This window comes from Haliotis cracherodii, unplaced genomic scaffold (genome assembly GCF_022045235.1).
Source record: "Haliotis cracherodii isolate W230 unplaced genomic scaffold, xgHalCrac1.p SCAF_13, whole genome shotgun sequence".
Lineage (NCBI taxonomy): Eukaryota > Metazoa > Mollusca > Gastropoda > Lepetellida > Haliotidae > Haliotis > Haliotis cracherodii.
This window is the reverse complement of record NW_027266268.1, coordinates 10,979,040-10,996,643: the sequence shown is the minus strand read 5'-3', so window position 1 is coordinate 10,996,643 and position 17,604 is coordinate 10,979,040.

Below are 17,604 nucleotides of genomic sequence, written 5' to 3'. Positions count from 1 at the left end.
TGATCTCTCTAAACCTCCTTCTACGCTCTTCCTACCCTTGAATAATGAAACTGGAATGGTGATGTTGTGTCAATGAAGAGGACACGTTCTGGCTGTATCTTGATTGAATGCACATCTGCATTACAATCGGCTACGCTGTTGGCTGTCAAACATCTCGTTTCTGTACCAGTTATTGTCTCCGCGCACAAATCACTTAACAGTTCTAAAGGCATTGTCAGAGATCGTGAACGTTGTCTTTCAGACATGTCTAAAGATGACATTAGTTCTGAACTGAAAGACCAGGGTGTTACAGGTGTAAAACGTTTTACAAAGCGGCGGAATGGTCAAATTGAAAAGTGGAACACATATGTTTGTACCTTTTCTCTTCCTGTTCAACCACATTCTATCAAAGCAGGTTACTGTAACATGGGTGTGGATAAGTACATACCGAATCCACTCCGGTGTTACTCATGTCAACAGTTTGGGCATCATCACTGGCACCAACACCAAACCCATCACCTACCCTGACAAATGCCAGTAAAAAAGTAGACTTCTCCAGAAATTCTGATCGTGTGTCAAAGGGTCAACGTGACCCTATTCAAATTTACAATAGGTTTCAAACCTTGGAGGACATGAATGTCTCTCCTCATCCTAATGGGCGCAACAGAAGTAAGTCGCCTAAAACTGGGATATGTAGATCTCCGGTTCATCCACCTATAGGCACTCGTGAAGAGCAACCTCCTCATGGTGAGTGCTGGGAAACGCTAATAGCTCTTGTGTGAATTGAATTACTTGCCTAGAGTCTTACGCCAGAAGGCGGTGGCTAATGGGCCAATCTGGTGATGTTGACCTCCGAATAATGTATGTTTCCAATTTCTTGTCATGGGCCGAACCAGTCTGGCATTGAGTTGGTAAGCAAATACAGCTGTTCGCGTCATATTCCCTGGAGTATAACATCCCTGTATCCCTGGTGTTTGCATCCTGGATATCCGATGCAACATAATGTGGCAGGCTCAATTATGTACATAACTTTTAATTAAGATTTATTAGTTAGTAGTAAGGTTATATGGCCTTGTTACCATTTTAACTGATTAGTTTATTACGATATTTACATGATAAGAAGATATTATTAGTTATAATATTAGTTATGTTTTATACCTTAGTATTTTATACCTTAAACATTCATTCCATAGCTCTGTAACATTAAGTAAGCTTAATCTCAGTCTAACTTCCACTAATTGTCACACTGCATGCTTTTGACTTACAGCACTCTTTGCCCCAGCGCGCCCCGGCCCAGTCTATTGTCTTGTTGATAGGCCAAGCTGGCCACAGCTACAACAATGTTTGTTGTTGAATTTTAGAAAATCAGTTGCTATTTGTCACCTCAAGGAAAGACTCTGCGAGATTTATTGCTGCTTTCATTTCTATGTGAGGATTTGGATTTGTAGAAGGATTTATTCATATTTAAGGTTAGTTGGTTATTTATTTTATGATGTTGTATATATGGATGTTTTCTAATTATTGCGATTTGAAATAATATATATTGTAGAATGAATTCTTAATTTGATTTATTAGAAACATAATGCATCTAGTATATATTTATAGTGCTTGATGAACTTACAGTTCAGTGAGTAATTATTATCTGTATAAAACAGTATTAAACACAAAACCTAAATATATATATAAACTAAGTAATATAAACCCCTCTGGACAGTAATGGAAAGTAAATGTATGTCTGTATGCTTGATGTATGTTTGAAATGAGTGGCTGTTGTACTATATATTTTATACACTATTTTACCATAGGATATCACTTGTATATAGTATTCTGCATTTGTATTTCTTTATTATGCAGATTTCACCGTTCGATCATTGTCACGGTATTACCAGTTCAGGTATCACCTATCTGGTATGTAATGTTCGTTATCACTCTATATCATATTAATATATTTAGTATCTGTGAATTGATGTATTGTACGGATACGTCTGATGTATTGTGTAATGTAAAGTAAATGCTATTCATTTTAATGGAAGTGATATATATATATATATTTTTTAGAAATTTAAAGAGTAACTATAACGGATTGTATATATTTATTTCTATGTTACATTTGCTTATGTTGTACTTTTATTGTTTCAGACTGAAATTAAGTACGTACATTCGTACTGATTATAAAATAAACGTCATCAGCCTCACCCCCCACAGCTGTTTGTGATTATTTGGCCAGTAGATCACCTACTCCATTATCGGCCAACACAAGCACTGTCCCTGTTGACACTCGGTGGCGGGTGGGGAGCAGGGGTGCCGAATAATTTTCTTTCATCATGGCTCAACAACAATCTGGTTCATCTCGAAACGAAAAAAAGAGAAGATTAGAAGAAATCGATATTTCCACTGGAAGTATTGCTCAAAATATTGATACCTGGGCTAGATTCCTGGTTATTGAGGCTGCTGATAACCTTCCCATCAAACTCAATCCTTTTGCTATTTCTAAGGCTGTTTCTGGGATTTGCGGTGAGGTGAAGAACGTTACCCGTCTCCGTAGTGGTTCGCTTCTGGTGGAGTGTGCTCGGAGACAGCAATCTCTCAATCTTTTATCTATATCTACATTTGCAAATGTTGAGGTTGCTGTGTCTGAGCACAGAACATTAAATTCTTGTCGAGGCATTGTTCGTGACAGGGCTCGTTGTCTGTCCGACATGTCTGAAGAGTTGGGAGACCATCTTATCCCCAACGTATCTTATGACGTTTGCCCGTACAACCCTCCCGCAGTCAATAAAAGCAGGTTATTTCAGTATCGGAGTGGATGTGTATGTCCCCAATCCGCTCCGATGCTACAAGTGTCAACGTTTTGGTCATGGATCAAAGTCCTGTCATAGCTCTGTGGCTTGTCATCGGTGTGGTGACAGCCATGATAGCATTGACTGTGAGAGGGATTTGAAGTGCGCCAACGGTTCTGGACCACATGTTGCTTCCTCCAAATCATGCCCCGTATGGCAAATGGAATCACAAATTATGAAACTGAAATGCGAACGAAACATATCCTACTTGGATGCAAAATAAATATTCAAAAATCAGACCACAACTCCCTCAAATATTTCTTACTCTGATGCAGTCACTCGCTCTGTTGCGACATCAACTATTTCGTGCCAGACTGACTTGACATGGGTCAAGTCAGAACAACCAGTTGAGACTGTTCCAATCAGTCAGGTTATTCCTAGCATCGTTGTATCTAGTTCAGGATCTCAGACTGAGATTCAGGCTGAGAAACAATCTCAAACATCAGTCAAACAACCAGTCGTTGTTCAATTGTCAAATAAAGAATAAAAGAAATTGAAGAAAAAACAACTACCAATCGTCCCTCCGCCTTCAGATGTTCCTTTACAGAACTCCTTTGGGCCTCTGGACATGGAGGTTACTCTGTCCTCACAGGACAGGCGGAGGAGTAGTTCCTCCTCACATTCACGTGAGAGATCTCCAATTGAGCCACCATGACTCTAAATGGACATAATCCTTTATGGGGGTGATCTAAATGGACATAATCCTTTATGGGGAAGTTCAATACTTAATCAAAAGGGTAAAGTGATCGAGGATTTTGTTTCCGATAATGATTTATGCATCTTTAATGATGACTCGGACACTTACTTACACCCTGCAACTGGTACGTATTCATCATTAGATCTGTCTTTGACGGATTCAGTTTTGTCAAATGAATTCTCCTGGTCTGTCCACGATGACCTCTGTGGGAGTGACCATTTCCCCACCGTGCTTAAATTCATTAATCCCACTGATGATCCTCCTTCACCTCGATGGAATTTTGTGAAGGCTGATTGGCTTTTATTTCAATCTTTATGCAAAGATAAATTACAACCTGCGTCTTTTCAGAATGTTAATGACCCAATTCAGTTGTTTTCAGATCAACTGAATGAAATTGCTAATGCATCAATTCCTAAGTCCTCTGTCAACCCACGTGTTCGTAAACCATGGTTTGATGCTAATTGCAAACAAGCTAGGAAATGTCGTAAGAAGGCGGAGAAGTACTTCCGTAAACATCCCACTGTCCATAATTTAAATAATGTTAAAATTTCAAATGCCAAGGCAAGACGTCTATTTAAGCAAAATAAACGTCAATCCTGGCAGACTTATGTCTCAAAAATTAACTGTCGTACCCCTATCTCCAAGGTATGGAACATGATAAAAAAGATCAAAGGCAAGGGATCAAATTCTACAGTTAACCATCTGAAGAATGGCGATACTCTGTTAACTGATAAATATGCCATTGCCAATAGCATTGGGGAAACTTTATCTCATCATTCTTCTTCATCTAATTACGCTCCTGAATTTCAAAAATATCAGCTCCAACAGGAAAAGGAAAAAGTAAATTTTACATCTGATAATCGTGAAGATTACAGTGAGGTATTTTCACTACATGAGCTATATACTGCCTTAGGGCAAGCTCAAGATACAGCAGCGGGCGCTGATAATATTCATTATCAGCTGCTGAAACATTTGCCCGAATCATGCCTTGAAACTATGTTAAATATATTCGATGACATTTGGACATCTGGGACGTTTCCACCTTCATGGCATAAGGCCATTGATATACCAATCCCCAAACCTGGGCGGGATCATTCTGATCCATCAAATTACCGACCTATCTCTCTAACTAGCTGTGTTTGTAAAACGATGGAACGCATGGTCAATAATCGATTAGTGTGGTACTTGGAAACAAATAATCTTCTTACCAATATACAATGTGGTTTCCGGCAAAACAGAAGTACTATCGATCATTTAGTGCGCTCAGAATCGTTCAATAAAAATTCCATTGTAAATAGACAACATGCTGTATCGATCTTTTTCGATTTAGAAAAAGCTTACGATACAACATGGAAACATGGTATTTTAAAAGATCTTCATGATTTTGGATTAAGAGGCCGTCTGCCTCATTTTATATCCCAGTTTTTAACAGAGAGGCAATTTCAAGTCCGAGTGGGTACCACCCTGTCTGATCATTATCATCAGGATCAGGGTGTCCCACAAGGCAGTATTTTGTCTGTCACTTTATTCAGTATAAAAATTAACAGTTTGTCAAAAGTTTTAAATGATTCAGTTGATGGATCACTTTTTGTGGATGATTTTAATCTCTCTTGTCGTGGTAAAAATATGCACACAATTGAAAGGCAATTACAATTATGTCTAAATAAAATTAACAAGTGGTGTCTAGAAAACGGGTTTAAATTTTCCGAATCAAAAACTAATTGTATAAATTTCTGCAGAAAATATAAACCGCATAAGGACCCTGAACTATTTCTAAATGGCACCCCTATAAAAGTTGTGAAGGAGGCCAAGTTCTTGGGACTTATTTTCGATAGCCATTTAACTTTCTTACCACACATTAAATACCTTAAAGCTAAATGCCTGAAGGCACTTGATTTGTTGAAAGTCGTTTCTAATTCAAAGTGGGGAGGGGATCAGACAACACTATTGCACTTGTACAGGTCCCTGATCCGTTCAAAACTTGATTACGGCTCCATCGTCTACGGTGGAGCCTGCAAAAGTAACTTAAAAAAACTAGATACTATCCATCATCAGGGCATGAGGCTTTGCCTTGGAGCTTTTCGAACGTCTCCAATCCACAGTCTGTATGTAGAAGCGGATGAACCTTCTCTTAAACATCGCCGTCTGAAATTATCTTTACAATACGTCACTAAATTATATTCAAATCAGTCAAATCCATCTTTTAATTGCGTCTTTAATCCTCTCTACCAAGATCTTTACAATAAAAATTCATCTTTCGTTCCACCACTCGGAATAAGAATCCAGTCTGCCATGTTTGCTTCTAATATTAAATTGCATGATATTGCTCCCTTTCAACTGTTTTCATCACCTCCTTGGCAAATGGTAAGGCCAGAGGTTGACCTCACATTAACCATCTTAAAGAAATCAGATACTAACCCATTAATTTATCAACAAGAATACAATCAATTAAGAACCACTTATAACACTTATATAAATCTATATTTACTGGTGGTTCCAAGGATGGTGGTGCTGTTGCTAGTGCCACTGTCATTGGATCCAGGACAATATCTTCGTGATTACCAGATAACAGTTCTATCTTTACAGCAGAAGCAAACGCCATTTTTACCGCACTACAATATATCAAAAGCCAATCTAAACATAAACAATTCATTATTTTTTCAGATTCTCTATCGTGCCTTCAGGCGATTAAAAATATTTCATGCAAACATCCACTTTTAATCAACATCCTTGAGTTATTTAATGATCTTTCGACTGGCCAATATGACATCGTCTTTTGTTGGTTACCAAGGCATGTTGGTATCACTGGTAACACAATGGCTGATGCTGCTGCAAAAGCAGCACTCAACAAATCTGATTTCAAACCCATGATTAGATCTTACATCCGAGATTTAATGCAGCAGAAGTGGGACGCCCAAGTAGGTATCAATAAATTACATGAAATTAAACCTAATATTGGTTACACCTACTTGGGCTGTCAGTCCAGATTTGAAGAGGTCATTTTAAGCCGATGTCGTATTGGTCACTCACGTTACACCCAGGAGTATATTTTAAAAGGTGAAGATCCTCCATTCTGCATCCCTTGTGATGAGAGAATCACAGTCAAGCATGTCCTGCTTGACTGTGTTGATTTTTCCATCACAAGGGATAACTATTTCAAAGTTTCATCACTCAAGGATCTTTTTAACCTAAGCTCTCATTTAATTCTTGGATTTTTAAAGGAAATTGAATTGATTAATAAATTTTGATGTCTACAGTTATATATTATATAAATTGGTAGTATATAGTTCTTAACTGAGATTGTTAGTGGTTGTACCCTTGATGGGGGTTGAAGTAGCGTAAAATTATTGTCCCCCTGAGAGGGTGCGTAAACCCTCTTCATTCAAAGTAATGTATATATCGGTATGGTATCCCCGGTATGGTGACCTACCTTTTGGTTGCTTGTGATCTATAGCCCACTTTTACGTTGTATTGTAATGTATTGTATTATATGAATTGTTAAGTTTTATGATCATTTACTAGTTTTAAACCTACATCTGTGATAATCTAGTACTTTTACTGTCCTTTGTCGACAGGTTTATATTCTAAATTGATGTATTGTCTAATTTGATATAGTCACTATATGGCTGAAATATTGCCGATGTGACTTAACTCACTTAATATTAACTCACTCACTCACTCACTCATCCACCTATAACTTGAACATCATGAATCCACTTATTCAGTGGAATTGCAGAGGTCTCAGGACCAATTTTAATTAATTACATTGATAAATCCAAGATTTTACGCCATCAGCAATCTGTCTCCAGGAGACATATCTCAAAGAGACTGACAACTTTAATTTGCGTCGGTATAGTTCCTACCATTCATTTTCTCCAGGTGTTAAAGCTACCAGATGATCTACTGTTTTGGTGAAACAGGGAGTGATCCACAGCCCCGTTTCACTTCATACCAATCTTTAGGCTGTTGCAGTGCGACTGACTTTGCACATTACATTTACCCTGTGTTCTCTGTATATTTCTCCTTCCTCTGTGCTTCAGAGATCGGATCTTCAATCCTTATATGATCAACTCCCCAAGCCCTGCATCGTCATGGGCGATTTAAACGGGCATAACCCTCAATGGGGAAGTGCAAGTACAAACAATAAGGGGAAAATCATTGAAGATTTTGCATCTGATAATAACTTATGTATATTTAATGACGATTCAAGGACTTATTTACATCCTGCCACAGGAACTCATTCTGCACTTGATCTACCCCTCACAGATTCAGATATTTACAATGAATTTGAATGGTCGGTACATGAGACCTTTGTGGAAGTGATCACTTCCCTACTGTTTTAAAAGCTGTAAAACCGAATGATGACCCAACTTCATCGCGATGGAATTTTACAAAGGCAAATTGGTCCTTGTATGGACTATTATGTACGGAACAATTAAAGCCTGACAATTTCAGAAATGTACCAATACAATTGTTTTCGGCTCAACTCAATAATATTGCTGACCAATCAATTCCTAAGTCCTCTGCAAATCTGCATATTCGTAAACCATTGTTTACTAATGACTGCAAAAAAGCGAGAAAGTGTAGGAAGAAAGCGGAAAAGTATTTCCGCAAACACCCTACTGTTCATTATTTGAATAATGTCAAAATTACTAGTGCCAAAGCTCGACGTGCTTATAAGCAAAATAAACGCCACTCTTGGAGGACCAATATCAATGGAGGACCAATACCAACGTCTCCAATATCAATTCATGGACACCCATGTCCAAGGTATGAAACATGGTTAAAAGAATAAAAGGCAAAGGTTCCAAATCGTCTGTAAATCATCTTAAAGACAAAATTTATAACTGATAAATTTGATATTGTAGCTTGGCGAATCTTGCCAAAAAATCGTCATCATCAAATTATGTTCCTGAATTTCAGAGATATCAGAAACAACAGGAAAAGAAAAAAAGTTAACTTTAATTCTAATAATGGTGAAGATTACAATGAAGTATTTTTCACTGCATGAGCTACATACCGCTCTTGAGCAAGCTCATGATACCGCAGCAGGCGATGATGATATCCACTATCAGTTATTAAAGCATTTACTGAATCATGTCTTGAAACACTTTTAGATATTTTTGATCAAATACTTCAGGGAATTTACCTCCTTCGTGGCATAATGCCACATAACGCACATAGTCCCAATACCAAAACCTGGCCAGGATCATACAGATCCCTCAAATTATCGCCCTATATCATTAACCAGTTGTGTTTGCAAAACCATGGAACGAATGGTGAATGATAGATTAGTTTGGTATCTGGAAACCATTAACCTTCTCACAAATATTCAGTGTGGTTTCCGGAAAAATAGAAGTACTATTGATCATTTAGTACGGTTAGAATCCTTTGTTAAAAATGCTATTGTTAATAAACAACACGTAGTATCAACTTTCTTTGAAAAAGCATACGATACTAACTGAAACATGGCATTTTAAAGGATTTACATGATTTTGGCTTAAGAGGTCGTGTACCTCATTTTATATCACAGTTTTAAACAGATCAGCAATTTCAAGTCCGAGTGGGTACAACCCTGTCTGACCATTATAATCAGGATCAGGGTGTCCCACAAGGCAGTAATTTGTCTGTTACCTTGTTTAGTATTTAAATAAATAGTATGTCCAAGGTTTTAAGTGATTCAGTGGATGGATCACTATTCGTGGATGATTTTAAGATATCTTGTCGTGGTAAACAAAATTATAATCTTAACAAAATTCACAAGTGGTCTCTCGAAAACGGGTTTAAATTTTCTAAATCTAAAACTAACTATACACTTCTGCAGAAAATATAAGCCGCATAAAGACCCTGAATTATTTTTGAATGGTACCCCTATCAAAGTTGTAAAGAAGGCAAATTCTTGGGACTCTTTGATAGCCATTTAACTTTCTTACCACACATTGAATCACTTAAAGCTAAATGTCTGAAGGCACTTGATTTGTTGAAAGTTGCATCTAATTCAAAGTGGGGAGGGGATCAGACAACCCTCATACACTTATACAGGTCATTGATCCGTTCAAAACTTGATTACGGCTCTATAGTCTATGGTGGAGCAGGTAAAATTAACTTTAAAAAACTAGATACTATCCATCAACAAGGACTGAGGCTTTGCCTTGGAGCCTTTCACACTTCTCCTATTCCAAGTATGTCTGCTGAAGCGGATGAGCCTTCTCTTAAACAACGCCGTCTGAAACTTTCTTTACAATACATCACTAAATTATATTCTAAGCAGACAAATCCCGCTTTTAATTGCGTATTTATCCTCTTTTTGAAGATATTTACAATAAGAAAACAACTCTTGTTCCAGCACTTGGAATAAGAATAAAATCAGTCGTTTCTGCTACGAAGATTAACTTTCAATATATAGCTCCAATACAACTTTTCTCATCGCCTCCTTGGCAAATGGTAAGGCCAAATGTAGACCTTACATTAACTAGACTTAAAAAATCTGATACAAATCCACTAATTTATAAACAAGAATACAATCAATTACGAAACACTTATGACACAGCAGAAGCACATGCAATTTTAACAGCACTAAAATATATCAAGAACAAATTCAAATATAAAGAATTCATTATTTTTTCAGATTCACTTTCGTGCCTTCAGGCTATCAAAAATATGTCTTGTAAACATCCATTTTTAAGTGAAATTCTTGAGTTATTTAATGATCTTCCGACTGGCCAATATGACATCGTCTTTTGTTGGTTACCAAGCCATGTTGGTATCACTGGTAACACAATGGTTGATGCTGCTGCAAAAGCAGCACTCAACAAATCTGTGACACCACTTCTTTTACCATACAGTGATTATAAACCTATAATTCATTTAGTGATATCTTTTTATGGTTGTATGCTAGTTTTAAACATTAATCTGTGATATACTAGTAATTTTAGTGTCCATCGATGACAGGTTTTATTTAGTTTAAATATATGTATTAAAAATGTATAACTTCTCGTCACGATATGGCTGAAATATTGCCGATGCATTAACTCACTCACTCACTAATTAAGGATACTTGTAATGTCGACCCCTGAAGATCCGGCTTAGTATTATTAGTCTTCAACAACCCATGTTTGTTGTATCATACATAAGCAAAGTGGATTCTGGCTTCATAATATTAATATTTAAACTGTATATTAACTGCTATTATCGAGCTCAGTTTATTATGCCTCGTTGTTACAGAAAGTGATTCAAGTTAAGCTTGATGCCAAATTTATAAGACCATTCGTGTGTAATTATCATGAGGAATATAGGGTTTATCTAAAAAAGCCGCCGGATCACCTTCACATGAAACCCGTCAACATTAAGGTTATTAAAAGAACAATAATCACACATGTTACCAGTTCTGAAAAAAAGTCACCCATGAGACTGATGGGTAACTGTGAAAGGCTTAGGGGCTGATAACTCAGTTTAAAAAATCAGTATTATTCTTCTAATTTTTCTTGAGGCATACAATACCAATACACATATCTGTAGGAATTAATGACGTGTAAATCAAACATAAATTAGTTTTATTTTCTTTGGAACCAAATAAATTATAAATTTTAATGAAATCTAAAAAAATCCTTATATTGACGCTTTTTACGGGCTTGACATATATCCTTCCTTGGAATAATGACTGACATGCGCCGCACAAAATACTTCATCAGCATTGTCATGTTCATCATCATCATCAATCATAATCATCATCGTCGACATTTTTGCTTTCAACATCTGTATAAACACCGCCATTAACAAGGGCAGTTTGATACATCGATAATTAGCAGAAGCCTCCCTAAGAAATGAAAGAAGCAATCTGTGATGAATGTACACATTGGAATAGGAGAAAATTCCAAACATGACAGGAAGAACCGTATGATTGTTTTATCACATGACTGTACGTAATAATGCTGATGTAAACTGATCAACCATTTTCAAGAAAGATTTAAGATTCATTTATAAAATAGGTATCAGGAAGAGAATTAATGGATGGTAACTAATTTATAATGAGGAACACTACGTTTCGCAGTATATACTTAGTCCTTCATCTGAATTCTCGTCCTCAGGTATATCACTACTTAATGCCTTCCCAAGACAAAATAGGCATTGATTCCATTACAAAGTAAGCATCCGTTAATCCAGCCGTGATCTCAGGATAACCTTGATGATGATTATCGGTCTGATTTCATCATAATGAGTGAGTGAGAACGGTTTTACGCTGCTTTTAGCAATATTCGATCCTAAGATATATTTTAAACTCAGCTGCTATAGATGCATCCCTGAATTCCTCATACATTTTAGAAAAAAATGACAAATGGTCTTTGTCAGATATGCAAATTATCCAGATGAAATCATGCGAAATAAATTAGGTGTGGAAACGAACACTGCGTTCGGAAAACTGTACTCGTTGAAATGTAAACAACTCTCTCGTCGGTCGGTCACCTGTAGTGATGTCATGCGGAAGTAAACATTATTGTAAATATTTGGTGGTAATTTCTTTAAGGTGTCAACTTTTAATTCGACATCAAATCTGTTCTTTGTTTTTGTCTAGTTTGCATTATCATCATCGCCTTGATAATCCTCAGATATGGCGAAACCTTTTTGTGTAGGGTCACATGTATGATATACAACGGACAAATGTATCGGAGAAGGTAATTTTTTAAACATTAATGTCCAAAGAAGGATTTTGATTAACGGTGGTAACAATAATTTGTTCCAAGCACCTACGGTATTCGGTAATAACATCAACAGTTTAAATCATAAGTCCCAAGCACGAGAATATGATGGCACACAAGTTCAGTAGCGTGTATGGCCACCATGTGCGTTGACAACTGCCACACAACGCCTCCGCATGGACCTTGTGATGCTTGAGAACACATGATTGGGAAGACGACGCCATTGTTGCTGCAAAATGGTGCCAAGATCTTGCAAATTATGTGGTTGGTTCTGGAGAGTGCGCAGACTTCTGCCAAGAGCATCCCAGACGTGTTCAATGGGATTGAGGTCGCGAGACCTTGACGGCCAGTCAATGACGTTGACTCCCGCATTCTGAAGGAAATTCCTTGTAAAAATAGCTGTGTGGGGTCTGGCATTGTCGTGTTGGAAGATCAAACCGGGTCCATGTGCTGCCATAATCTGTCAACTTCCTGTACACAACACTGGGCGCCTCCACATTCTCGCCCTACCATCAGCAAATCGAAGATTAAATCGGGATTCATCACTGAAGACGACTTGATTCCAATTCCTCTGAGTCCATCGTAAGTGTCGCTGTGCCCACAATTGACGTTGACGTCTGTGTAATTGAGTCAGAATCGGCCGCAGTATGGCCGTCGTGCTTGAAAGTGAGCAGTTCTCAGACGGTTTCTAACAGTTTGCGCACTCAGTCTACCCCTAAACAGTTCATTTCTGGTTGATGTAGCCGTCAAAAATAGGTTACAGAGGTGATGTAAGAGAATCTGACGATCCTCTGCATGTGACGTCACACATGGTCGACCTGGCCGAGGGCGATCAGCAGTGGTACCCGTTTGCTGTAGACGCGTCTATAAATCATAAACAGTCCGTCGACTACAACCCATCGTCCTTACGACTTCAGCTACGGACGTTCCCGTCTGCACATTTGAAAGACGTGGCATGACAAATGGCCGTAAAGAGTTTTGTTTTCTTGTGTTTTTCCTTTTTATTAATGACTGCCAACAAGTATGGCTGAAAGCACGTATGGTATTATGGCCACGTGACCAGTTGCACGTGAAAAACCACTTTTGGCACTATAGTGCTGTGCACATGATTTTGATAGATTAACCTGCACAAAAACGGGTGTTATCTCTAGACAATACGTGGCCATTACTGTTTAAATACACAATAAGGGCCCACAATGATAACTGGTCAAAATGTTAACATTTTAGGATTGTGAAGTTTTTAATTTGGTTCAATTTGATCGATTCGATGCTAAAAAGGTGCGATTTTTGGGTGTGTAAGAAACAGGTTACTCCACTTGTGCCTATCAGATACCACTGATGTTCCAACTCGTTGTTACAATGCGTATTTAACTCGCTTTCGCTAGTTATATACGTTTTGAAACATCTCGTTGTAAGTTCAATGGTATAATTTCTATATAACTTCTCGTCACGATATGGCTGAAATATTGCGTTAAATATTAGCTTAGTTACTCTAATTTAAATGAAGTTGTGAGATGACACGTGGACGTCGTGGACGCAAATGCCTTGTTTTACGTTGAAGGGCCATTCCAATTCCATATCTCCAAACTAATGGTAAACATGTGAATGGTAAGCGTGCACCTAATCATAGAGACAACTGAAAACGGATAAATGCTGTGGTGATTTATTGTTCATCGGATATTCTTCAGCATGTACATTCCCTCAGTGAAGAAGACTGAAAAATAAGAAGAGGTATATACTTTATGTCCATATCTGGGTGACGTCTCGTGTATCGCCGATTTTGTGATGTAGGCAGTAAAGAGAATGGACGCTGCACAGTTCAGTGGTGTTTGATATCATAGCAGTCTGTCAACATCCACCCTAACACTCAGTTTCTAGCTAAGGTTTTTATGTTTTGATTAATCGGTACCTGCCAGTATAATTTATACCCTATATTTACGGATACAATGTCGTAGATTTCTAGGTGCTTGCTGGATATTGATAACAGATAAAAACTCACAGAACACCTCTCTCTCGAAATATAAAATCTATGTTATTTTTAGAAAATAAGACATAATATAAAATGTAGGTTCAAATATCATTTTAAAATATAACATAAGAACATTGAACACATTAAGGGGATAAAGCAAGGATGGTTTGTTGTTTAACGCCGCACTCAGCAATATTCCAGCTATATGACGGCGGTCTGTAAATAATCGAGTTTGGACCAGACAATCCAGTGATTAATATCATGAGCATCGATCCACGCAAGTGGAATTAATGACATGCATCAACCAAGTCACCGAGCATGACCACCCGATCCCGTCAGTCGCCTTTTACGACAAGCATAGTCACCTTTTTACGGCAAGCATGGGTATCTGAAGACCTATTCTACCCTGGAATCTTCACGGGTCGATAAAGCAAGGACTGGTGGGCTAGCAGTCAGTATACTGTGTCTAAGTGATTCATGCGAAGACTGCGACATGGTATCTCAGTAGGCTAGCACATTTAAATGGGTATTAGTGTGGACTATACCCTGAGACGAGCTGATCAGCCCGAAATCCAGAACAAATGCTGAACACAAGGTAGGGAAGCAACTGGTTAACGCATGTTGGTGTGGCGCGGCCAGAGGATCGAACAACTGACGTTCCCCTCTCCGTGTAGACGTTCTAGCCACAAAACTACGCAGACAGTCCCCCCATACCATGATAAAAGAGTACCTTTATGGAAGTTTGATATCACTCACTGATTCCACTGAATAAACGTTAAACGTCAGAAATGACACATAATTTGATACATACCTAGTAGTACTTCTTGTAGGGGTAGTCATATCTGCCATAGTCATACCTCTGGTAGGGGTAGTCATATCTGCCATAGTCATACCTCTGGTAGGGGTAGTCATATCTGCCATAGTAATACCTCCCGAGGGGGGAATCATATCTGCCGTAGTCATACTTCTGGGTGGGGTAGTCATATTTGTTATAACCACGATAACCCTTTCCATGCTGATAGCTGGCCTGTGCAACAGCCAACACCAATGCGACCAACACTACAGCAAACAGATGTTTCATCCTGATGTTCACTAAAAGAAACGAAAAGTTATCATTAACAAAACAACACATTTGGTGACCAAAGAGAATATTTGGGTATAATAAGCATTCGATACTCGTCCCCTAATGAACCTATAATGAGAAATAACGGTTTGGTTCTCTATTTTGTATTCACGTTTCCATTAATAAGAAGGAAAGTTGTGTTGTAGTTTCCGTTGATAGTGATTCAGTGTATTCTTGCACGTCATTAAACACAACTTATTCCTCTGAAATTGCACATGAACATCTCGGTCTTTTTTTGGCAAACCTACAGTTACCGAACATTCTGACTTCATGGCTTTTGGCATATTTGACTTGAGGTCCTTCCAGGGTCATCTTGCAGTGCTGTGCATAGAGGTGAGGTGAGGTGAGGTGAAATGGGGTTTAACGTCGCGTCCAAGATTATTGCACTTATATAGCGACGTGCATGCACGTGTGTGTGTGTTTGTGTGGCTGCTTGTGCTAGTCCGGACTGATACCGATTTATAGTGCCAGCTCACTGAGATACCATGCCGCAGTTTAACATGAATACCCCACTCAGACACAGTATACTGACTCCGAGCCGACCAGTCCTTGTTTTAGCCTCTTAATGCTGAGCGCCAGACAGGGTAACAACAAGTACCATTTTTTAACGTCTTTTGCTGTGCATAGAAATTTTAACTTCAACAACAATGCACATACTCCTGTAGTTATATCACAACATTGCCGCATGTCAGCAATTATATGGAAAATCCACAATGGTGCAGAACATAGACGGTTACCAGTAAGATGAACCTCACATGCATGGTAATAAGATAATTAAATCTGTCATTTTGTCAGAATCAAATAGGAAGCAAATCTCCTTAGAAACTTGCGGCGCCTTTAAGAACGTGATGTGGCAATACACAAATGACAAGCTCCAATTCTGGCAGGCATTCACAGGGGTGTATTTTATGAATTAAGGAGGATGAATATAACATAGCTGATACTTACCAGTTTGCAGACAAGATAGAGATATGTTGAAAACTGCGCATTTCTCTCCTTTTATAGAACCTAATAGAACAAACTTTAACCTACTTTATTCGAATCAAGAACCTCTTTTTAATTTGCACTATTTAACTAGGCCATATAAAGGGACTAAAAAGTGTGAGTTATGCATAGCTATGAGCGTAATAGCATGATTTCATGCACAGGTAAACAGTTTTCGTAAACAGATCAAATAGCACAGCGTGGTGCAAAACAAGAAAATGGAGTTGAACATAGATCAAAACAGCTCCCATGAACGACACACTTAGTATATTTTCAACAGAAGCATTACATTCAAATTGTGTCGAGCATCACTCTCGTTAATAAACTGTGGTGACAATTGTTTTGAATTGGAGCCATTCACAGTGTGTAAGAGTAGTCATATTAAATACTATCATGCAATAGACGTGTCTTGTATGCTATCAAATAATGTATACTATGTATGTTAGATATGGAAAAAGATTGTGACACTAATATATACTATATATTTTACGAGAAAACAGCATTATCCCAATAGAACTTTGTTTGTTATTATACATGTGAACATAAACCATGAGAAGAGTATTATAATGCCTTAAGAAGAGGTAGGCTCTTGGGCTGCTTTATGTCATCAGAAAAATCCCCTGATTAAATGTGAAATTCATATATACAAAAGATCCTTCTCTGGAAGAAATAACTCAGTATTGATAAGTATATCTCGGATGAGCTAACCACAGTAATTTCTGAGAATATTTGTCACCACAGCAAACACATTAAATTACATGAGGATTTTGGAAATGAATATAAACTACCATGTTTTCTGGGTGTTGATTGAATTTGTGATCTTAATAATCCCCAGGTGTTACCACGTAGACAGAATCTCACTAGGGTCTCTGATTTATTGCTCCTTGGGGATATCAAAGGTATGAGTTTATTATCAGAGGAAATTGTTTGTGGATACCTAATGCCATGTAGATAGGATATCTTTAGGAATTTTTATGCTTTCTGTCTCTCTGGGTACCCCTGTCACGCTGATAGAAAGAAGTCACTCAACCGATTCATGCATTCCCTGTCTGGGTCGCCTCTCCTGCTGATTGAGTGATAGACAGCGTCTCATTTATTTTATTGGCTTTATCTTTCCACAGATCAATGATATATAATGGATAATGTCATAACAATGGTTATCGACAGCCTTCAACATGGTGTTTTATGACGAACTCCTCACACAACTAACACGCAATGGAGTAGACGTGAACATAGCAAACTTCATAGACAGCTTCTTGCAGGACAGGTCGCTATCAGTTAAAAAAGGAACAATCAATCTGATTCTTTGTCATTAG